This window comes from Somniosus microcephalus, chromosome 7 (genome assembly GCF_052327205.1).
Source record: "Somniosus microcephalus isolate GS21.2 chromosome 7, FLI_Smic_1.0, whole genome shotgun sequence".
In the NCBI taxonomy this organism is placed as follows: domain Eukaryota; kingdom Metazoa; phylum Chordata; class Chondrichthyes; order Squaliformes; family Somniosidae; genus Somniosus; species Somniosus microcephalus.
The window spans coordinates 54550110-54574453 of NC_140993.1; the positions used below are offsets into that span (position 1 = coordinate 54550110).

A 24344-nucleotide genomic window follows, 5' to 3' on the forward strand; every position below is an offset into this window, starting at 1 on the left:
GGACGCTGCGCACACCGATGACGTCATCGGTGCCGGCGCAGCGCTAACGGCCTAACGCCGATTTAGGGACCCACTCAATTTCCAAACTGGCCATAACTCCGGCGCTAGGCCCTCTAGCGCCTCAAAAGCGGCGCTAAGCCTACCGAATTTCTAGGCCAAAGTCTTTTAATCTAAAGCTTTGTTCAACTCTTTTATACAGCTTTTACAGGAGACATGATGCTGTGATGCACCTAGAACGAAACTGAAACTAAACTCCACTGCCTTGCTTGTCTCGGTCACATGACCTCTGCTGGTCAGGCACAAGCAATCAATACCTGCAATCATGCTGCTAAGGCATCATAATCGAACAGGCAAATACCATCTCTATTTGCTGATATCATTACATCTTTCCTTAAAACAAAAGTATTTTACTTTTAACTAACAACATGTTTTCTTTGTATTAATCTGCATTTTAACTGTAACACTTAACGAACTTACATTATCATTATCATGATCAAGGTTTTTTAACCTGGCTTTGTGTGTTCACATGAAATATGTCAATACACTAGAGCTTGAAGAAAGAATAAGATAACATTACTTCCTTCTATAACAATAGTCCTTAAATTTGCTCAATGAGTCTCTCAGGAGGCTTTACGTGTCTTGAGGATTTTCTGATTGATTGTCCTTGAATCTGAGTTGTTGCCTCAGATGATTGGTTCTCAGCTGTGTGATCAGGTTGTTCAACAGTATCAGTCTCTTGACCTGCTGTGGCTGGTCCCATGAGAAGATCTCGACGATTTCTTCTCAGAACAGCACCCTCATCTGTCTGAATGGTGTATGATCTTGGTTGAACTTCACTCAGGACAGTTCCCTTCTGAGTCCATGTGTTTGTTTTGTCTTTCAACCTTACTTGGTCACCAGTGTGGAGTTCAGGTAGGTTTTGTGTTCCTCTGTCATAGTAGTACTTTTGCTTTTCTTTCTGTTGTTCTTTGAACTTCCTCACTTTCTCCCCCTCTTTTTGTTTTCAGGAGGTTCTCCGGGATGGGTAGGTTTGACCTTAGCCGACGTCCCATCAAGAGTTGGGCTGGTGACATACCACACTCGAGCGGCGTTGTGCGGTATACAAGCATGCTTTGGTAGAAGTCAGTTCCACTGTCTTTTGCCTTGTACATCAGTCTTTTCACTGTCTGGACCGATTTTTCCACTAGCCCATTGGACTGTGGAAAGTGAGGACTTGACGTTGTGTGGACAAAGTCCCACTCTTTGGCAAAGTGTCGGAAACTTGCATTGTAAAACTGAGGTCCATTGTCTGTGAAGACCTCGCTTGCCACGCCATGTCTGGAGAATATGGCTTTCATACATGTTATCACAGCATCTGCAGTGGTGGTGTGCAGTCTACAAACCTCTGGATACAGGGAGTAATAGTCTGTGACTACAAGATAGTCCTTCCCTTGACATACGAATAGGTCAGCGCCTACCTTCTGGTAAGGTCTGTCTGGTGCTGGGTGTGGCTTTAGTGGTTCTACCGGATTGCTTGCTCGATATTTCAGGCATATTGTGCAGTTTGACACCACATTTGCCACATCTTGGTTGATTCGTGGCCAGTACATCACCTCTCGTGCTCTTTTCTTACACTTTTCGATTCCCAGATGTCCTCCATGGATCTTTTTTAGCATCTCTCTTCTCAGACTCTTTGGGATAACTATTTTACTTCCTTTGTAGATGATGTCTTCGACCACTGATAGTTCCGCCCTGCAGTTCCAGTACTCTGCTATATCAGGTGAGCAGTCTTGCTTCATGTTGGGCCATCCATCCAAGATGCTTTTTCTCAGTCGTCTCATTGTTTCATCTTTGTTTGTCTCAGTCTTTGTGAGCTCCATTTTTGCATCTGCTATGGGCAGTGCACTTGTGATCATGTCCACGTAGGCGTTCACTTTGTCATCCATTGTGGTGTTTGCGGGCTCACTTGGGTCTACAGCTCTGGACAACGTGTCTGCTGTATACATCAGCTTACCCGGTGTGTACACAACATTCAGTGTATAGCGTTGCAGCCTGATCATCATTCTTTGTATTCTAAGCGGACAGCTATTTAGTGGCTTTTGGAACAATGCAATCAAGGGCTTATGGTCAGTCTCTACACTGATTGCTTGTCCTGCCACAAACTGGTGAAATCTTTCACAGGCGTATGTGATGCTGAGCAGCTCCTTTTCTATTTGAGCATATCGCGTCTCCGCGTCTGTCATTGAGCGCGATGCATATGCAATAGGTTGCCAGTAGTCATATTGTTGCAGAAGAACGGCACCGAGCCCACTCTGTGATGCATCTGATGATATCTTGATGGGTCTCGCTGGGTCATAAAACCTCAGAACTGGTTCCTCTGTGAGCAGTTTCTTTAGATCGCTCCATGACTTCTCATGCTCATGATTCCATTCCCATTCTATGTTCTTTTCAGTTAGTCTTCTCAGTGGCGCCATCTTTTCTGAGAGGTTGGATATGAATTTACCCATGTAGTTGATCATTCCATTAAACCTCTGTCATATTAGTACTTTTGCTTTTCTTTCTGTTGTTCTTTGAACTTCCTCACTTTTATTCCATGTATCTTTGGTCTGGGTCTAATTTTCTTAAAATCAGTCTCTGATATCACATTAACTTGTGCTCCAGTATCCAACTTAAATGGAATGTATATGTCATTCACTTTTAGTGTCAACATCCAGTCTCTTTCTTCTTTTTTGTTTTCAGACACAACATCTACATAGAACTCCTCTATGTCGCTTTCATCTACTGCATGGACCTTGCTTTGTTGCACTTGGTTCTTGCAGCAACGGGCATAATGGTTGTTTTTGTTGCAACTATTGGATGTTTTACCATATGCTGAACACTTTCTTGGTGGATGCTGTGTACCGCATCGACTACATGTCTTTCGATTGTCCCTTTCATTTTCGTTCGCTGGCCACGCCTCTTTTTTCACATTGGCGCTCTTTTTGTTAAACGGTTTGTATCCGTTCTTTCTCACTGCATCCACATTGCAGCTTTTGTCACTGAACAGCTCCTTTGCCTGCAACTTCACAGTCTCTGTAGCCCTACACAGTGCTATGGCTTTTCCCAGGTCTAGATCTTGCTCTCTTAGCAGTCTTTCCCTTAGACCATTATCCGGAATACCACACACCAGTCTGTCTTTTATCAGCGAGTCTGTCAGTCCCCCAAATTCACATGATTTGCTTCGGTTTCTCAGTTCAGTCACATACTGATCAATAGTCTCTCCCGTTTTCTGTACACATGTGAAAAATCTGTGCCTCTCAAACGTCACATTACGTTTAGGTATGCAGTAGGCCTCAAACTGTTCCATTATTTTATCTAGCTTCATTTTGTCTCCATCAACAGTGAATGTGAAGTTATTATATGCCTCCAGCGCTTCATCACCCACGACATGTAAGAACAGTGACGATTTCTTTTTATTACTTTTCTCGTCAGCTCCAATTGCTGATAAATACAACCCCACACGTTGTTTGAATCTCCTCCAATTTTCAGCCACATTACCTGTCAACTGAAGCGTCGCTGGTGGGTGTAAACCTTCCATTTTTCACTTCGTTAGCTATTCTCCAATGGTAAGCAACGATGTTCTCTTTTGGCTTGCTAATTTGTGGAGAGCTGATTTAACTTCAGATATTTTCTCTTCATCTCTTTCAATCACTTCTGACACCATGTATTGATTTCTTTGTGGGTTCAATGAGGAGACATTTATGAAAGAGAATGTCTTTTAATCTAAAGCTTTGTTCAACTCTTTTATACAGCTTTTACAGGAGACATGATGCTGTGATGCATCTAGAACGAAACTGAAACTAAACTCCACTGCCTTGCTTGTCTCGGTCACATGACCTCTGCTGGTCAGGCACAAGCAATCAATACCTGCAATCATGCTGCTAAGGCATCATAATCGAACAGGCAAATACCATCTCTATTTGCTGATATCATTACACCGCTGCTCTAATTCAGGTCCACTCTCGGGCCGCTCTTTACCCTCTCGCCGCTGCCGCTGCTCTAATTCAGGTCCACTCTCGGGCCGCTCTTTATCCTCTCGCTGCTGCCGCTGCTCTAATTCAGGTCCACTCTCGGGCCGCTCTTTATCCTCTCGCTGCTGCCGCTGCTCTAATTCAGGTCCACTCTCGGGTTGCTCTTTATCCTCCCACTGCTGCTGCTGCTTTAATTCATGTCCACTCTCGGGCCGCTCTTTATCCTCTCACCGCTGCCATTGCTTTAATTCAGGTCCGCTCTCAGGCCACTCTTTATCCTCTTGATGTGCCATCAATAACTCAAAGACAAGGAATTAAAGGATTCAACTGAAGGCTTTTAATCACTAAGAACATTGCATGTCTTTCCACATCAGATTCGTCTGGCAGAAATGACTCATACAGCTCTTGAGACCTTTATATGACAAAAGACAGGGGCGGAGCCAATACACACAATAGGAAAAAGGGGGCGGTACACACAATACAATGCAGGTAAAACACAGGGGCTGATGAAGGCATATATTTCATCACATTCACCCCTTCTACAGATTTAGTCTGTCCGGGGGTGTGATAGTCCTTCCTGAACGTCGCAACAGTACCTCGGGTTCCGACCGGGAGTCCGTGGTGCCCTCCTGGGCATACCCCTGTGCTGGGGGTGTTGCAGGTACTTCTGGGGGTGGTGAGGCTACCTCTGGGGATGGTGGAGGTTCTTCTGGGGGTGGTGAGGATGGGTCGTCGTCGCTTCCTGCCGAGGCGAGGTCCTTTATGGACACGGTGTCCTCACGCCCGTCGGCGTGCTTGACGTACACGTACTGTGGGTTTGCGTGGAGTAGGTGTACTGCCTCCACGAGGGGGTCCATTTTGTGGCCCCTCACATGCTTCCGTAATAGGACTGTCCCTGGGGTGGAGAGCCACGAAGGTAGGGACACTCCTGAGGTTGATTTGCGGGGAAAAACAAACATCTTCTCGTGAGGAGTGGCGTTAGTAGCAGTACACAGTAGCGACCTTATCGAGTGGAGTACGTCTGGGAGGACCTCTTGCCAGCGGGAGGTAGGGAGGCCTTTAGACCTTAGTGCTAAGGTGACCGCCTTCCACACCGTCGCGTTCTCCCTCTCCACTTGCCCATTACCCCGGGGGTTATAACTAGTGGTCCGACTCGTGGCTATCCCCTTCGACAGCAGGTATTGGCGCAGTTCGTCGCTCATGAACGACGCCCCCCTGTCAGTGTGGATGTAGTTAGGCATGCCGAACGTGCAAAACAGGCTGCCGAGGCACTTGATGACCGTGGCACTGGTCATGTCTGGGCAGGGGTAGGTGAATGGGAAGCAGGAGTACTCGTCCACAATGTTGAGAAAGTACACATTGCGGTCGGTGGAGGGGAGTGGTCCCTTGAAATCTAAGCTCAGGCGCTCGAATGGCCATGTAGCTTTGATCAGGTGGGCTCGGTCGGGCCTGAAAAAACGGGGCTTGCATTCCGCACAGGTGCGGCTGTCCCTGGTCATAGACTGGACCCCCTCGATGGAATAGGGCAGGTTACGGGATTTTATAAAGTGGAATAGCCGGGTGACCCCCGGGTGGCAGAGGCCATTGTGGAGGCCCTGTAGCCTGTCCCCCTGGATGCTGGCACACATCCCTCGTGATAGGGCATCGGGGGATTCGTTGAGGGCCCCCGGCCTATATATTATGTCGTACTCAAACGTGGAGAGTTCGATCCGCCACCTGAGAATTTTGTCGTTCTTGATCTTCCCCCTCTGTTTGTTGTTAAACATGAAGGCTACCGACCGCTGGTCGGTAAGCAGGGTGAAGCGTTTGCCGGCTAGGTAGTGCCTCCAGTGCCGCACTGCCTCTACTATGGCCTGGGCCTCCTTCTCTACCGAGGAGTGCCTGATCTCGGGCCCTTGGAGGGTTCTTGAGAAAAAGGCTACGGGCTGCCCACCCTGGTTGAGGGTGGCTGCTAAAGCGAAGTCGGACGCATCGCTTTCGACCTGGAAAGGGATGTTTTCATCCACTGCCTGCAGCGCGGCCTTCTCAATGTTGTGTTTAATGCTGTTGAAGGTGGCGTGGGCCTCGGCCGTGAGCGGGAAGGACGTTGATTTCAGGAGGGGATGGGCCTTGTCGGAATAATTGGGGACCCATTGGGCGTAATAGGAGAAAAACACCAGGCACCTTTTCAGGGCCTTGGGAGTGTTTGGTAGGGGTAGCTCCCGTAGGGGGTGCAATCGTTTGGGGTCCGGACCGATTTCCCTGTTTTCCACCACGCAGCCCAGGATACAGAGGCGCGTGGTGCTAAAGACACACTTATCCTCGTTGTAGGTGAGATTGAGTCTGAGGGCGGTTTGCAGAAATCTCGCGAGGTTCGAGTCGTGGTCTTGCTGGTCGTGGCCGCAGATGGTGACATTGTCTAGGTGTGGATAGGTGGCTGTAAACTGGTTCTCATCGACCATGCGGTCCATCTCCCGCTGGAAGACCGAGACCCCATTCGTTACCCCAAAGGGGATTCTGAGGAAGTGGTAGAGGCGTCCGTTCGCCTCGAAGGCGGTGTATGGATGGTCCTCCGGCCTAATGGGGAGCTGGTGGTATGCCAATTTTAGGTCGATGGTGGAAAACACCCGGTATTGCGCGATTTGGTTAACCATATCCGCTATGCGGGGCAGAGGGTAGGCGTCTAGCTGGGTGTATAGATTAACCGTCTGGCTATAATCTATCACCATTCGCTTCTTTTCGCTACCCTTAACTACTACTACCTGGGCGCGCCACGGGCTGGTACTGCATTCAATGATACCCTCCCGCTTGAGTCTTTCTACTTCCGACGCAATGAACCGTCTGTCCTCCCAGCTGTACCGCCTACTCTTGGTCGCTATGGGTCGACAGTTGGGTGCGAGGTTGGCGAACAGAGAGGGCGGCTTGACCTTCAGGGTAGCCAGACCGCACACTGTGAGGGGCGGCTGGGACCCACCGTAGGTGAGCGTGATACTTTGGTGGTGGCACTGGAAGTCCAGACCCAAGATCACGCTCACACAGAGATCTGGCATTATCAATAGTTTAAAATCTCTGTAATCAGTGCCTTTTACCGACAACATAACCGCTCAGAAACCTGTAATTTTTGAGGTGTGGGTCTTATCAGCCATGGCGATTTTGCCCTGTGTAGGGACTATCGTTAGTGAAAGTCGTTTTACCAGGCTAGGATGAATAAAGCTTTCGGTGCTCCCGCAGTCAATCAAGCATTTAACCTTGTTCCTGTTTACCTCTATGTCCATCATCGATCTAGACAACGGATGCGGCCTGGATTGATCCACCGTGATCGAGGCCACCAGTGGGTCCTGGAGGTCCGTGTAGTCGGGACAAGATGGTGGACTCCATGAGGGTGGACAAGATGGCGTCCAAGATGGCCGCCCCCACGGTGCGCACACGGCGGTGGCGGAGTTGGAGGCGGGGTTCCCTCTGCAGACTTTGCTGAAATGTCCTTTCTTCCCGCATTTAAAACAAGTGGTGCCCTTCGCTGGGCACAGATGCCTGGAGTGTTTGTCCTGGCCACAGAAGTAGCATTTCGGGCCCCGATGCATCGCGGCAGTAGTGGGGCTCCTGGGTGGAGGCTGGGGCTCCGATGGTGCTGGGCTGGCCTGAGACCTGTGAGGTGAAGATGGCTTCCAAGATGGCGGCCCCCACGGCGCGCACGAGGCGGAGTGGGCCGCGTGGCCTGAGGAACAGGATTCAGAGTTCCTCTGGGCCATATCCAGCGATCGCGCTATGCCCATAGCCTGTTTTAAGTCCAGTCCCTCCTTTTCAAACAATTTCTGCCGAATGTAATTTGAACTGAGGCCCGCAATAAAGGAGTCTCGGATCAGCTCCTCCGTGTACACGATGGCAGACACGGCCTTACAGTTACAGTCTCTGCCCAGTACTTTTAGGCTTAGCATGAAGTCCTCTAGTGACTCACCATGCCGCTGCGTGCGAGTAGTCAGAAGATGCCTGGCGTACACCTCGTTTATTGGCCGCACGTAGTGGGCCTTCAGAATGGTGCAGGCATCCCCGTAGCTGGTGGCATCTCGGATGAGAGGGGAGACCCGATGACTCACCCAGTTTCGCAGGATTCCCAGTTTCACGTCTCCGGTGGCGGTCGCGGCTGCGATGGCAGTGGCTGAGCTTTCGATGAAAAATTCGAAGCATTGGAACCAGTGTCTGAACTGTGTGGCTGCGTCTGAGGCATGGGGGTCCAGATCCAAGCGCTCTGGTTTCAGGAGTCGATCCATCTTGGTGTTTTAATGATTAAAATTGATGTGCCATCAATAACTCAAAGACAAGGAATTAAAGGATTCAACTGAAGGCTTTTAATCACTAAAAACATTGCATGTCTTTCCACATCGGATTCGTCTGGCAGAAATGACTCATACAGCTCTTGAGACCTTTATATGACAAAAGACAGGGGCGGAGCCAATACACACAATAGGAAAAAGGGGGCGGTACACACAATACAATGCAGGTAAAACACAGGGGCTGATGAAGGCATATATTTCATCACACCTCTCACTGCTGCCGTTGCTTTAATTCAGGTCCACTCTCGGGCCGCTCTTTATCCTCTCTCTGCTGCCGCTGCTTTAATTCTGGTCCACTCTCGGGCTGCTCTTTATCCTCTTGCTGCTGCTGCTGCTTTAATTCAGGTCCACTCTCGGGCTGCTCTTTGTCCTCTCACTGCTGCCGCTGCTTTCAATGATTTAAGTGTACAAGAGAATGCAATGAGACTGGACTTCAACACAAGATTCTGGGAAGAGGGAAGAATGTGTAAGAAGGCTGTTTTGGAGTTTAGGAGGAACAAGAGAGAAGAGCTCAAAGGAGCAATGATTAAAATAATAATAATGATAAAATAGAGACGAGAAACTGGAAATATTGTGATGCAGAGAGGGAGACTGTAGCCTAGAGGTGAAAGAAGATGATGAGCTTTTTCTTTTTATCCTGTTTAGGAGTGTGAGGGAGGAATGCTGTGCTGTTCTGAATCATCTAATTATTCAAAACAAAGTATATTGTGGAGACTGCAGCAGACTCTCCCTCACAAGATATGTCATTGCCCTTCCAAACAAGCTGTTTCAGAAGAAGCTTGGACCCTACATAAAGGACATGACCTGGATTTTGGACGAACAAACCGTTTTTTCCTCTGGATTCCCTAATTAAGTATGTAAGAGCTGATTCTAACCCCGCCCCTCCACCCGGTGGGGAGGTAAGATGGCGGAGGGGGGTGGAGGTCGCACCACATTTATAAAGCATTTTCGCCTCTCACCATTTTTACTTACCTGAATTCAGACACAGGAAGGCCGCCCACCCTAGAGGAACGGGACATAATTTAAATGGCAGTGTTGCGTCCCAATGCCATTTTAACAGGCTCGACTAAGGCCCGCATGGTCTTCAGCCCGACAGAAGAAGCTGGCTGCAACAAGGATTCAGGCAACAGGAGGTCGAGGAGTGCTCCTCCTGGTCACACAAGAAGACTTGGGCCTAGGGTTGTGAACTCTGGTTGGGTTTATTCCTAGAGGTTTCATTACATGACCTTCCACCTTGAACCACCTCGTACCCCACACTCCCACCATTGGCCGATCCTCCAGGCGCAGTGCCTTCCCACAGCAATAGGAAAGGGAACAGATTCTTTGTTATCCAATTGGATTCATCTGTTAGTGACACAACCTTATTCCCCCATCTTTCATATTTTTATAACTAATAAATGAATTATGGATTATAAATTGGACTGAAATAACAACATTCGAGCATCTGCACGCAGTTTTAAGATATTCTTTGCATTTTTTAATTTGCACTATGGGTAGGTAGAGGTTTTTAATCACCAGTCTCACTGATGATGTGTTTTTCTTCCCCATCTTTCATATTTTTATAACTAATAAATGAAAGTGTTCAGAGAAAATGAAAAAAAATACAATTTTGTTTAACGCCCCTATTTTCTCCTGCAGCAGTATCCTGGAGATTAATTTTTAATTCCTGGAGCTTCCAGGACAATCCTGGACTGTTGACAACTCTACTTGGGCCTCCATCTGCTTTATATATCGAGTTGCTTCCCCCTCCCCTGATCACAGACTTGCCGATGTCCCCCCCCAAAATCTGTACTTACCTTGCCAGGGACCGTTTCCATGGGGCCCCGGCAGTAGCCTGACAACCACACCAATTTCGACCGGCAGTGACGTCATTCCCACCGGCTTCGGGCGGGAGTCAGAATCAGGGGGTGCAAATGAGGCTCGGGAGTTGTAGCCAGGAATGTTGAGTTGCCAAATCTTTGCTTGTTTGATAGCAAAATACTGCGGATGCTGGAAATCCGAAATAACAACAGAAAATGCTGGAAAAACTCAGCAGGTCAGGCAACATCTGTGGACAGAGAAATAGAGTCAACGTTTCAGGTCGAAACCCTTCTTCAGAACTCTGTAGAAGGGTTTCGACCTGAAACGTTGACTCTATTTCTCTCTCCATGGATGTTGCCTGGTCTGTTGAGTTTTTCCAGCATTTTCTCTGCTTGTTTGAACCAGGTCTCTGTTATTGAAGTAAAAACAGAAAATGCTGGAAATACTCAGCAGTTCAGGCAACATCTGTGGAAAGAGAAACAGAGTTAACGTTTCAGGTCAATGACCTTTTGTCAGAACTGGGAAAAGTTAGAGATGTAACAGATTTTAAGCAAGTGCAGGGGCAGGGAAAGGAGGAAAGAACAAAAGGGAAGGTTTGTGATAGGGTGGAAGGCAGGAGTGATTAAATGACAGAAGGTATGATAGTACAAAGCAAAAAGATGGTAATGGGATAAGTAAAGAAACAAAAGATGAGTCTAGAAGAGGTATAAATGGGAATGGCAGAATCATCAACAGCTGCCATGTGAAAAAACAGGGGCAGAGGTTATGGTCTGATGTTTTTGAACTTGATGTTGAGTCCAGAAGGCTGTAAAGTGCCTAATAGAAAGATGCTTATGTTGAGCTTCGTTGGAACAGTGTAAGAGGCGAAACACTGTTTGTTGGAACAGTGTAAGAGGTCAGAGTGGGAGTGGAGTGGAGAATTAAAGTGACAAGCGACCGGAAGCTCAGGTCTGTTATTGACACTATATCACTAGTATCTATTATTGACACTATATCACAATCCCATGTGGTTACTTGTGCCTGCAGCTCACCAGCCTTATTTATCACACTCCATGCATTTATGCACATGCACTCCAAACCCACCTTATTCTGCTTTGCATTTCTCCCCTGTTTGTTCCCTCCTATTTCTGAACTACTCTTTATTCTAATGCTATTTGTCTCCCCCAGTCCTTTGTGCACCTTATCTTGCCTCTCTAATGCTTCATCCTGGTGCCTCTCACCATGCCAAATTAGTTTAAACTCTATTTAATGGTAAGCAACCATGGAAGTGTACCCCAACATAAGAATTATTTTATATTCCAAAAAAACCCCTGTGATCCTAAATTTAGAAAGTTGGTTTTCAATCTGGCTGGTATCTCCATCAATTCCACTAACAAACAACCTTATTTTTTTTCAGTCAAACATATTTATTTAAATATGGTAGTACTTGTTACAACTCATCAATTACATAATAAATCTATTACAGTACATGCATTAGCCGCAATAAAACAAAACCTTAAAAACAGCTTTAGGGTTAACAGTACAAATGCAGTGGTAAATTTTACAGACAAATCAACAATATTAACAGTACAGGTACCCATAGTGAAAAACAATTTTACGCCAGTCCTATTGGCAATCTAGTAGCTCTTCATTTTTGCTTGGTAAGGACCTGTTGTCCTTTTTTTTTACTTTAGCATTCAAGTACAACAGTACTTATACAACTCATCAATTACATAGTAAATCCATTACATTCATTGACCACAAAAAAGCCTCAAAAAAACAGCTTTATGGTCAACAATATAAATACAATACAAACAACCTTATTCCAGCCATCACTATCCCAAGTACCCTTTAATGAATTAACATGTTTAACCCCGCCTCCCTATCAACCCCCTCCCCTGTTGTCGTCATTGCAATCTGAACCTCACTGACTGACAGCTTGGATGGTTACATTGATCCACACTCCAGAAATGGAACACACCCTTCTTCCACCTTGATTGGCTGGCACTGAGAGCGGCGTGTGAGATTATTGGGTAACTCAGATGTCGATCACACAGGAAGGCGGTACGCTTACGTCATTGGAATGGCACTGGTCCGCCACTCGCTCTCTGTACGGCCAGTCAATCACGACCGAGACTCCGCCTTTCTTCCACACCGATTGGCGGAGAGCGAGTGCGGCTGTGCCGTCAGATTGGGTCAGAGCCGCGTCCATTTGAAAGGAGGCGGGAAGGCCACGCGGACTGGGAAAGCGGCGTGCCGTGCGATTGGCTAATTGAGCTGTCAGTCTGTTAGTGGGCGGGGTGTTGTGGGAGTGACGGTTGGGGCCTAGGTGATATTTTTGTTGTGAGGGGAAACAGTAGTTGGGAAGAGAAAAAAAACACTGGAGGGAAAAGGTCAAACGAAAGACGGAGGCGAAGCGGAGACAGATGGACGGGGGTCGGACAACCGGGAGCGTAAACAAAATAATTACAGCATTTTATATATATTTTAAAAAATGACAGTGTTTGTTCGCGGAGCCGGTGTGTGAGAGGCAGGGCGGGAGCGTTCGGTTGGCTTACGCCGGGCCGGGCGGCAGCTGTAGGGACAGGCCGCTTCTTTCGCAAGGCCCTTCGTTAGGGACCGAGCGTGTTTCGGTGAGCCCGGTGCTGACGGGCATCGCTTTAACTGACCCTCATTTGTGAGGGGGGAAGAATCTGCGAAATTTTTCATCTAAAAATATTCCAGTATCTTCTGATGTCTATCAAATTTTATATATTTAATCCTACCTAGACTCCTGCTCCTATCTTTTATGTTTCTATATTTAAATTATCCGCGCTTGAATAAACAGTAATAATTAAGTTTATTCCTAAATATTTTAATACAAGTTAAAAATTTTAATGCCAATAATTCAGACTGTTTATGGAGTCGATGCTAAGATTTAGTCTACCTCTATTTAGGTTCTATGTAGAAATATAAATATTAGAATTTTTTTACTATGCTTCCAGCATGTTTTTTCCCCACCCTTAAAGTATTTTTTATGCTTCAAGGGAGGGCTTGTTTTTCATTTGGATTTAACATTAATTTGTGACCCTATTTGGCTGAGAACTGTCAACTGCTTGGCATTTGCAGAGATTTCATATGAAGTGTCCCTTCCTCATCCACAATTTTTTTTAATATATCCTCCTTTTCCCTCTTTCCCCCCCCCCCCCCCCATTGAGGCATGGGTCAGGCTGCATTTTGAATGGCTGATTGTTCATCATGTCTGTAAATGTTGAATCTGTCTTGAATAACATTGTATATTGGCATCATTGTGTTTTGCATAGGCTAATGGTTTGAGTTTGTAAAAAATATATATCACACACTAACTGATTTCCCATGACATTACTCTTGGGTGGTCTTGGTTCTAGACTGTGCTGTCCCTTTAGGAATGCTATTCAGCTGCTGCCTGTAGGGAAGTGGTCCAAACGGGCACATCCTGAGGTCAACTGGAGACTAGGAAGATTCTTTATATTGCCAGTTGCTTGGTGGTTTTTCTTGGTTAGGCCAGTGGCTTACCCATCAGGGAATGATTGTCGTTCTTTCCTTTTAAACTTTAGGATCGTTGAGTTATAATTTGTTTTTGATTTAAGTGTGTTAATAGCACTAGCTGCAAGACCTACATGTGTTACTTGTTGCAATTTAGATGATTTACTTTGCTGTTTTATAAGGACAAGACTCTTGCTGCTAAGGTGGAGCTGTGTCTCTTAAGGCCACACTTTGGAGACTGGAAAGTGCTTGTAATATTTAGACTTTAGGTCAATGGCTGTTACACATTTGGAAGAGATTAGATCACTAGAAGTCTCTTCTGTTTTCACTGCATTTGCATGAAGAAGTTGCGCAACCTGCTAACCTGGTGGGAAAGAGAATTATCTTTGGTGCATAGAGAATGGATATTACGCATTGAGATTTAATAAGATTTTTAATCATATGTTCAAATTAAGTTTGTGAGCTAATGCATGTGTTACTATATTCAAGATCTTTGGTAATGATCTAGTTTTGGGTTTTCCTGTTTGTGGTAAAACCCAACCATTTGAATAGTCATAGAACTCCTCAGTAGAAAAGAAGTGTTGCATGTTGAATTCTTCATACTTCAGAAACAAAGTTTTTTTTTTTAGCTTTCAGGAACATACCTTAATCCCTGATATCCTAGGTGTCGGCCTTAGCTCAATGGCAGCACATTCACCTGAGTTAGAAGGTCGTGGGTTCAATCCCCACTCCAGTGACTTGCGTGCATAATCTGGGCTGACACTTCAGCGCAGTACTGAGAGTGTGCTGCGCTGGTCAGAGGTGCCATCTTTCGGATGAGAAGTTAAACCGAGGTCTTGTTTTCCCTCTCGGGTGGACGCAAGAGATCCTACAGCACTATTTGAAAGACATGGGGAGTTCTCCTGGTATCCTGACCAATATTTATTCCTCAACCAACATCACTAAAAAATAGTTTAATAGGTTATGTATCCTATTGCTGCTTGTGGGACTTTACTGTGTGCAAATTGTTTCCCTATATGACAATGGTGACTATACTTCAAAAGTAATGCATTGACTGTGAATGGAGCTATATTTTTAGGCACAAGTTCTTCCTCCCTCCCTCCATTTGGAAAAATATATATTTTTAATCCCTGCCAGTTGCCGGCTGAGTCTTCAGGGGATCCATGGAAAAATAATGTTGATGCTAAACCAGCATTGTTAATGACAATGGTTAACCTTGATGTATAACAAATTTGCCACTTTTTTTTAAAGGGGGTTAATTTATGTCCGGCCTCTCTGATACAATGTGTGCTATGGTTGGATTTTCCTGTGAGTGGTACCTCGACGACTGCATTTTTTTTTTCCTTCATTGATTTGTTTTGAATTTACTGTATTAATATGTTTTCTTCAGATAGATGTTTGTAACTTACCTAACGGGCAGTTAGGTAAAGAGCGTGCCAAATTTATGCAAGGAAGTATTTTTTAAATCCAAAGAGTGATCCATAGATTGAGCAGGTTAGAAGGAAGAGTGGTTAAGATATTTGTCTCCTTTTAAGTCGGATGCTATTATGGAAAGAAAGCAGGGTTGATGAGCACAGAGAAGGCCACTAGTATAAAAAACAACCTAATGTGATGCCTATCTTCCAAAAAAAAGGAACAGAGCCAACCCTAGTTACAACATTGGCCCAGATTTTGCGGTGGTAATGACAGTGAAACTATCAGCCTTTGCCGTCATTACTGCTCTGAAAATGATCAACACAGAAATCCAGAAGCTGCTGTCAGTCATTCCTGCTCCTTCACAGGTTGCGCTGTGGAACACCCCTGATGAAAACTTCCCCTATTATGCTGGAATATTGCTGTTAAACTCCACCCCCACCCCTCCCCCCAAACCCCTCCAATAAAAAACGTTAGCCTTGTTGAAAGAGGTGTAACTGGGTTTTTAACGGTGTATTGACGTAATGGTGAACAACCATTCTGGCCCTGAAGAACTCATTTTATATTTGTGGCATGTTGATTTTTTTCATTTTATATAATTAACATTACATGGCTTTTAATAATTAAAAAAAAGTTTATGATCTTTCAACCTCTATCTTAATCCTATGTGTATGTACTGGTCTCGCTAGACGTGCTCCTATCTAGTTATCCAGCAAGTTAAACACTTATTCAAATAATTCCTCGAGAAGCCGGTTTGCTGTTTTGAAGCTTTACTTGAACAAATTTGTGAAACTAAACAAAGACAATGCATAGAACTGAGTACTGTACATTAGATGTTACATAAGATATAAACATATTTATAACAATAGAATAGACTAATTGTATAACTAACATTTGAGCTAGACTTCTGTAAATACCAACTATCACTTCTTATAAACATAGTATTGTCAAATACTACACTGACAAAGTTGCTATCATGTTAACAAACAAGGATACTCACAGATAATGTGTCTGGCCTAGCATATGAGATGAGATGGCATAAGATTGAGATTCTCACATGGAATTCTCCATTACTCAGTAAGCTTCTTTCTGGGAAACTACTTCCGGGGTCAAACAGGAAGAAAGGTCAAATGACCTCTGCTGCATACTAACACTGCTATATGATAACTACCACCAGAGGGTGCTATCTGCATGTAATAAGTCCAGAACAGTGTATGTCCCAATCTTTATTTTTATCTCCAACATTTATAAAAAAGTAAATTAGAATCTGTGCATTTTACTTCCTGGTTTGTTGCCTGAGAATTCTTCAATGTACTTGGCTGCTTCGCCTGCTGGATGACATCCCTGTTGATGGATGCTGGAGATTAACTTGACTTGGTGCCAGATTCAAACTGGCGTTGGGAGAGCTGAAATTCGAGCCACAGAGATCGCTAGATCTTTGTAGGCAGCGCCGTTGCTTCGCTGCTGGCCGCAAATTCCAGTCATTAGCTTTGCAGCAACAACTGAAAAAAATGGAAATGATTGTAAGGAGCAAATAAATCTATGAAAATAAACCCTATTAGATGGTGGAGCCTGAAATTCTGCTGGGGGTGCAGCAGCAGCATAAGGCAATTGACCCAGTACATTCCGAATTTCTGGTGTGGGGATGGAAACTCCCGGGTTTTCTGAGGAAGTTGCATATTGGTGTTCTCCCAGTGTGGTTGCATCATGCAGTGCTAGCTTGAAGGCGGGGGTGGTATTTCCTGGGCTTGAGCAGAAATGTGCAAATGTTGACCCTTAAAGTGACACTTGCACTTTCTGTTGGTTGGGAATTGTTTCCTTTTGTTTGTAGCCAGGAGTCTCCCGGTTCCCAAGAGGAGAGAATACAGCTCCCTTTACTGAGACAGCCCTGGAGGTAATGGCAAGGAGGCTTGCCATTTTTGGCTGCCTGGGGAACCTGCCTCAGAAAATAGCAGTTATGGCTGCCTGGGAGGAAGTGGCAGAACAGGTGAATGCAGTCTCTACAGTAAAGAGGTCAGCATCCCAGATGAGGAAAAAGATTTTTGATAGGGTAAATGATTGCTGTTCTTGTCTCAAATGTCTGCAATGGCATGCCTGCGGCGGGCACAGACATTCCCCTCAATCAGCTGTGTATTCATAAGTTGCCTTTGTATCTTTACAGACCCGTGGGCTTTCTTTCATACTAACACAAAGCAACCCATATTCATGATCAACGCTTTTCATCTTCACTGCAAACTCCTGACTGGGAGCATGAAATACCCCCACTGTTCCCAATACCCACTTGCACATTGCATTATGTTGCACTTGTTTTGGGAAGGACAGTAGTCAATTGCATAGCTATGGCAAGGCTCAAGAAACAGTCATCAGTTCATTCATCTCCATGATTGCAGAACAAGGAGGTCCATAATAGACAATGGCAAGTGCAGGTAACAGCAGAGAAGGAGGGCCAGTCCGATGCTACTCTCAGATGCTGAGTTCCATAATTAGTTTGGAACCTGTCCACAAAAAAAGACTACTTTCTGGCCACCATCAATTCATTGAGTTCTTTAAGAGTGTGCAAAGGACCCTGCAAAGTCGAGTGGCAGATACGGAAGAGTATCTTCCTGTATTTGTGCAGTATTGTATGACTTTTGCAGAATTATAGTCCATTCTGGAGTGTGTGGCACCTCCCAGAAGCATCCCTGGAATATAGATGGCAAAGGGGTGATTTGTTTGACGTTTTAAACATTTTGACAAGAATTGCTAGGGTAGATTTTTTTCTGCTGGTGGAGGAAGTCTAGGACAAGGGGACATCGGAGCCAAACCATTCAGGAGAGAAGTTAGGAAACACTTCTTCACAGAGTGGTATAAGTGTGGAACACACACAAAAAGCAGTAGATGCTAGCTCAATTAATAATTTTAATCTGAGATTGATCGATTTTTGTTAGCTATGGGTATTCAGGGATATGGAGCCAAGGCGGTGGATGGAGTTAGGATACAGATCAGCCATGATCTCATTGAATGGTGGAACAGGCTCGAGGAGCTGAATGGCATACTTCTGTTTCAATTTTCCTATTGGAGTGACGTCCAGCTAGATAATGAGTGTAGTGCCACAGAGATTGATGTTGGGTCTCCTACTGTTCCTAATCTATATAAACAATCTGGATTCGGAAACAAATTTGGGCAGATTTGCAGATGCTTGGCTGTGTGGGAGAGGGGCTTTACCAAGGCAGCAAATGAACTACAGAAGAACTTGGACAGCATTTGCAGGTGAACAGAACAATAGTAGATGAGCTTTCAGGGGACCCCATGAAGTCCCATGGCTTCAGGTTAAGCATAGGCAAGGAAACCGCTTGCTGATTGCCACCTACCGCCCTCCCTCAGCTGATGAATTAGTACTCCATGTTGAACACCACTTGGAAGAAGCACTGAGAGTAGCAAGGGCACAGAATGTATTCTGGGCAGGGGGCTTCAGTGTCCATCACCAAGAGTGGCTCGGTAGCACCACTTCTGACCGAGCTAGCCGAATCCTGAAAGACATAGCTGCCAGTCTGCTGGGCCTGCGACAGGTGGTGAGAGAACCAACACGAGGGGAAAAATCTACTTGATCTTGTCCTCGCCAATCTACCTGTCATGTCACCGATGCATCTGTCCATGACAGTATTGGTAGCAGTGACCAACGCACAGTCATTGTTGAGACGAAGTCCCGTCCAGGCAAGTGGAGAGTATTCCATCACTCTCCTTACTTTTGTCTTTTAGATGGTGGAAAGGCTTTGGGGAGTCAGGAGGTGAGCCACTCGCCGCAGAATACCATCCTTTGACCTGCTCTTGTTGCCACAGTATTTATGTGGCTGGTCCAGTTACGTTTCTGGTCAATGGTGACCCCCCCAGGATGTTGATGGTAATGCCGTTGAATATCAAGGGACAGTGGTTAGTGTTGTGTGGCACAACCACTGTGCTAAATGGAACAGATTCAAAACAGATCTAGTAGTTCAAAACTGGGCATCCATGAGGTGCTGTGGGCCATCAGCAGAATTGTATTCCACCACAATCTGTAACCACATGGCCTGGCATATCCCTCACTCTACCATTACCATCAAGCCAGGGGACCAACCCTGGTTCAATAAGGAGTGTAGGAGAGCATGCCAGGAGCAGCTCCAGGCATACCTAAAAATGAGATGCCAACCTGGGGAAGCTGCAACACAGGACTACATGCATGCTAAAAAGCAGAAGCGGCGTGCTATATACAGGGCTAAGAGCCCCCATAATCAACAGATCAGATCAAAGCTCTGCAGTCCTGCCACATCCAGTCGTGAATGGTGGTGGACCATTAAACAACTAACTGGAGGAGGAAGCTCCATGAATATCCCCAACCTCCATGATGGTGGAGCCCAGCACGTGAGTGCAATAGACAAGGCTGAATCATTTGCAACCATCTTCAGCCAGAGGTGCTGAGTGGATGATCCATATCGGCCTGGGGCCATCACAGCCCCAGGGCATCGCTGCAGGAGTTCCTCAGGGCAATGTCCTAGCCCCAACCATCTTCAACTGCTTCATCAATGACCTTCCCTCCAACATAAGGTCAGAAATGGGGATGTTTTCTGATGACTGTTCAGTGCCATTCACAACTCCTCAGATAATGATGCAGTCCACCCCTTGACATTCAACAGCATTACCATCACCGAGTCCCCCACCAACATCATCCTGGGGGGTCACCATTGACCAGAAACTTAACTGGACCACCACATAAATACTGTGGCAACAAGAGCAGATCAGAGGCTAGGTATTCTGCGGCAAGTGCCTCCTGACTCCCCAAAGCCTTTCCACAATCTACAAGGCACAAGTAAGGAGTGTGATGGAATACTCTCCACTTGCTTGGATGAGTGCAGCTCCAACAACACTGAAGAAGCTCGACACCATCCATGTCAAAGGAGCCCACTTGATTGGCACCCCATCCACCACCTTAAACATTCACTCCCATTACCATCGGCGTACCATAGCTGCAGTGTGTACCAGCCACAAGATGCATTGCAGCAACTCACCAAGGCTTCTTTAGCAGCACCTCCCAAGCCCGTGACCGCCTAGAAGGACTAGGGCAGCAGCACATGGGAACACCACCATCTCCAAGTTCCCCTCCAAGTCACTCCGCATCCTGACTTGGACGTATATAGCCATTCCTTCATCGTCGCTGGGTAAAAATCCTGGAACTCCCTCCCTAAGCACTGTAGGAGTACCTTCACCACACGGACTGCAGCGGTTCAAGAAGGCTGCTCACCACCACCTTCTCGAGGGCAATTGGGGATGGGCAATAAATGCTGGCCTTGCCAGTGACGCCCACATCCCAGGAACAAATATTTAAAAAAAAAAAAAGGGAAACCTTCGGGAAATAAATGATTAAAACCAAGGTATTTATTACACATTAGAAGACTCGATGAAAGGTGAATTACTCCATGAATGGCATTGAACTAACAAGGAAGGCGATTATTAGGGATCTGAGAATGACAGACCCAGTAATCAATGTCCAGAGATTACAGAAAAAAGTCAATAAAGCTAACAGAATTCTGAATTATACCGTATTGCCATATGTAGTGTACAAATTTGAGCCTAATATGCTGTAGCTGTATGATATACCTTGAGTTCTGGTCTCCAACCTCTGGAAGCTGTACAAAGGATTATAAGTTTGATCTCTATTGTCAGAAAACTGAGTTATCTGGAAAGGAAAAAAATTCAATCTTAAGCTTTGAAAAGACAGTAAATGAGAAGGAACCTTTATTTGTATTGTCTTCCAGTAGTAGAGGCATAAACTCTGGTATGCTGTGATGGGGAACTGGGAGCTCATGGAAGAATGACCAAATTGTCTGTAAAGCCTCAACTGCACAATTATCTTTATGGGCTGAAAGACCTCCTTCAAAAAATCCTATTTTGTGATTTCTCCTCACTGCTTGTGTGACTCAGACTGGAGTGTTATAACCCAACAATGGAGAGTCTGGCCTAGGTTTTCGATTGTAACACCGACAGTAACTTGTTTAAAATGAATGAGTTACAATGCTATTTGGGGCAACTTAATTTTGTAGCAATAGTGAAGGCAATCCTGAAGTAAGTTTTCAATAAAAAAAATTAATCAGTAATTGAACTGTGAAATTCCCTACATCCTTCAGTCTTTCCTTCCTGCTACAGTCTACCAGCTTTTAAACCCCCAAAATAACCTCATCTAATCATCAAGTTGTTTCTTTTCTGACCCTGGCAGTGTCTCACTTTGGCTTTTCACTTAGGATTTTAAATTTTTCTAAAAAATTGCAGATAAGGGACAGTTTCTGTCCACTAAAGTTATTGAAACCCCAGCAAAATACTGCAGTAAATTTGTGTGAAATATTTGTGCTTTATCCCCTTGTACTGTTTCAAGGAGTATGTTGTCCTTTTTGTTGTATGGAGTGCATGTTTTGAACTGTAAGACCACCGGGTGAAATATTGATGGTGCAATTTGAGGTGATCAATTCAGAGTATCGCCACTTATTTATTTTGGTTCAGTGCTTTTTTTTTTGCCCCTAATGTGTTGGTGTCAAAACACAAATCTAGTGACCACTGCACTAGTGAAGCCCATAAGTTTCTTGGTCCCTGCATTCTGTGCTACCAAGAGTTCTGATTTATATTCAGCGCAATGAGTTGTCACTTAAAATAGATTTGTATTGACTTCAAAGTTGAGCTGAAAAATTTCTTAAATTTAATAATTCTGTGTTTGTGTATTTTTCTTTCAACACATTTTAAACAAAATTTTGGAATGATTTCCAAAACCACACACTTCCAGTTTCCTGATCCTTTGGCCTTTCACCTTGGTGTTTGAAACATCAGAAGTAAAAATGGATCCTGTATATGAGATATTGCAGTTTTTAAATTGATTGATTTATTTATAGAGGCTATGTCATAGCTGGCACAGTATGATGAATAGCTCTGAGTAAAGCAAGCCATAAGTCACTCACAACTTTGTCATTTTTGTTATCTTCTGAACCTCATGTCATTTTATCATGCGTCAGTCCTGACAAGGACATATTCTATTTATGTTGCATGATTTTTTTTTTTAAATCCCTTCAAAGGCATTTCCCTGTGCGTTTCCCCCCCCCCCCCCCCCCCCCCAACCAACCTTGGCGTATTAGCGCCACTCACAATCTACAGCTTGACTCGCCTTTTCAAATTTGAAGTTATGGGTTCAATTTCCACAGCAGGACTTGAGCTCATAATCTAGACTGATTCTTTAGTGCATTACTGAGAGAATGCTGCATAGTCAGAGGTGCCATTTTTGGGATAAGATGTTAATTCAAGGCCCATCTGCCTGTTCAAGTGGATGCAAAAGATCTCGTGCCATTTTTGAAGAAGAGCAGGGAAGTTATCAGTGTCCTGGCTAATATTAATCCCTCAACCCACACCATCAAAATAAATTAACTTGTCATTTATTTACTGTACGCAAATTGGCTGCTGCAGTTGCCTACATAACAGTGACTACAATTCACAACTAATTTGTCTATGGTGTGTGGCCGATCTGATGTGAACATTTGTTCAGTGATTTGTATATCTCCACAGCTCCTTGAATGCTTAAATCAGTGGCATTATTACCAACATATTCTAGGTTGGTATCATTGTTGAAATTAATGTACCAGGGGCTTATCGTTTACTTTGTAAACCATGTCCTTTCTATGCACATGACTTGCTACAGGTGTAAGATATGTAGATGTGGGGGGTTTTTAAGCACTGAATTTACTGCCTTGGAAATACTGCATGATTGGGAGAAGCCTAGACTTAAACTCTAAAGACCAGTCCATCTAACCCATACCTCCCCAAGTCCCAATGCCAGCTGCAGAGCAGGATTCAAATGGGAAATGAGGGACTTTGAACAAAATGTATAAATGGGATTCAAAATTAAATAAAAATGAAAGGTAATTACAGTAGTATGATGATCAAAAATATTTTTTTAAATTAAAGTTCCTCTTTTTGGTACCTATACTGCACCTAGCCATACTGACCAGGAAAGTCTCTGTTCTGATGTGCTGCGTTAGCTGATCTTTCCAATGGCTGGAATCATACCTGACACATGGAAGCCAATGATCATAGCTCCAAGATTGTGGACCCAAGGGAAGTATCCTCAGCCTAACCGTCTTCAGCTTCATCAATGGCCTTCCCTCCATCAGAAATTGAACTATTCACTGTACAGTTTCCAGCTCCATGTACGACATGTGGCTGGGATCAAGGAAGAGGCTAGGTTCTCTGCAATAAGTTGCTCACCTCCTGGCCTCTCCAGCATCTCTAGGAACTGTAGTGGAATATTGACTACTAGCCTGGATGTGTGCAGCTGCAGTAACCGTCAAACTCAACACTATCCAGGACCGAGCAGTTGCTTGATTGGTGCTCCTGGCACTGAGTGTCCACCTCCTCAACCATCAGTGCACTGTAGTTGTAGTATGTACTATTTACAGGATGCACTGTAACAATTCACAAAACTTATTTTGATTGCACCTCCCAGCCCTGTGACCGCTACCACTAGGAAAGACCAGAGTAGCAATGTCATGGAAACACCCATGTCAGCACACCATCCTGACTTGAACATTTTTTTTTGGTTGCTGGGTCAAAATCCTACCTAATAACACCATTATTGGAGTACAATTGGCACAAGGACTGCAGCAGTTCAAGAAGGCTGCAATAAATAAGACCATGCCAATGTTGCCCACATCCTGAGAATGGTTTGGGTTGGCCTTGGCATTCCTGGGAAGAGGTGGGAAAGGGAAAAGTCAGCAATGGTTCTCAATCCTGATCATTATCCAGTGACGAATCCTGGAAAATGACTATGTATGGATGTTTGGTGAGGACTGGATTGAGTTTGATTCTGATGTCCCTGATTTTTGAACAGACTAGCTTGAAATGGTGTTTGAGTGAGAAACCAAAGAGGAGCTGACTGTCGAGTTTGCTGTGTGCTATGAGTTAACCTTCAGGTGGAAAGGATGAATGAAAAGAAAAGTAAAGTACAGTCTTGGATTTTTCCTCTGGCTTGCATTTTAGATAAAAGCTTTCACATCTTTATAGTCAAGGTGCCGGAAGACTTGCACTTGGGCTATCTCTTTAATGTATCATGGGTGTGACTTGAAATGTTTTTCCTTGAGGCTGAAAATGGAACTCATCATTTTGCCTTACACCTGTTAGTGGTTAGGGGAATGTCTCCAGTTTATTTCATTTTCTCTCCCTGTGAGTAAATGTCCATCTCTTTTATTAAAAAAAAAAGTCATACCTTTTGTGAGCATAGACTCATATCCTACTATTCTGATAAAACTTTAAAAAACACAGGGCATTTGGCTCATCTCTCCTGTGCCAGCTCCTAGAGCTACCC

At 44.8% G+C, this 24344-nt stretch overlaps 1 long non-coding RNA gene across 1 annotated transcript in view; it reads left to right on the forward strand.

The window, feature by feature from the left end:
- Positions 1 to 12389: 12389 nt before the first annotated feature.
- Positions 12390 to 24344, forward strand: part of LOC147114636 (uncharacterized) — a 49897-nt gene continuing 37942 nt past the window's right edge. The window contains exon 1 of the long non-coding RNA XR_015078970.1: positions 12390 to 12531. This is a non-coding gene — a long non-coding RNA (uncharacterized LOC147114636). The remainder of the gene's footprint in view (positions 12532 to 24344) is intronic.